Source organism: Antrostomus carolinensis, unplaced genomic scaffold, assembly GCF_000700745.2.
Source record: "Antrostomus carolinensis isolate BGI_N321 unplaced genomic scaffold, ASM70074v2 scaffold4967, whole genome shotgun sequence".
Taxonomy (NCBI): Eukaryota; Metazoa; Chordata; class Aves; order Caprimulgiformes; family Caprimulgidae; genus Antrostomus; species Antrostomus carolinensis.
Window position 1 is genome coordinate 3,842 of NW_010325251.1, and position 483 is coordinate 4,324.

The 483-nt window shown below is 50.3% G+C and overlaps 1 protein-coding gene across 1 annotated transcript in view; it reads left to right on the forward strand.

The window, feature by feature from the left end:
• Positions 1–483, forward strand: part of LOC104527417 (dyslexia-associated protein KIAA0319) — a 16,344-nt gene that overhangs the window by 2,498 nt on the left and 13,363 nt on the right. The gene's annotated exons all lie outside the window — the stretch shown is intronic.

Genomic DNA, 483 nt, shown 5'->3' on the forward strand with positions numbered 1-483 from the left:
CCCTCCGAGGATCTCCTGCCCATGGGGGAAAGGACATGGAACAGCCCCTTGGCAGAGCCCAATGCCAATTTAGCTCATTAATTTAAATATTCCTCACCTCTGAGATGTTGTGCTTGCAGACGGACAAACACAAAGTCCTTCACTGCCAGTGACAAAATTGAAAACATGGGGCTGTTCTCAGTGTCTCTCTCATACCAAATCCCAGCTGAACCCAAACCTCAGCACTGTTCTGGCTGCTGAAAAGAAACCAGCTCTGTCCCAGCTGAAAACAAGGCCAGAGGACAAGGTATCAGCTCATGCAGCTGTCGTAGCCATAGTCCAGGAAGAGGTTTGCTGGCACCCTGTAGTAGCGCTGTGTTGTGAGTGGCTCTTAGAGCGAGAGCATTCACATGTTCCCATGGAATAGTACAGTGAAGAGGTTGAACTTCTCTGCCCTGGTGAGGCCACATCTGGAATATTGTGTCCAGTTCTGGGCCCCACAGT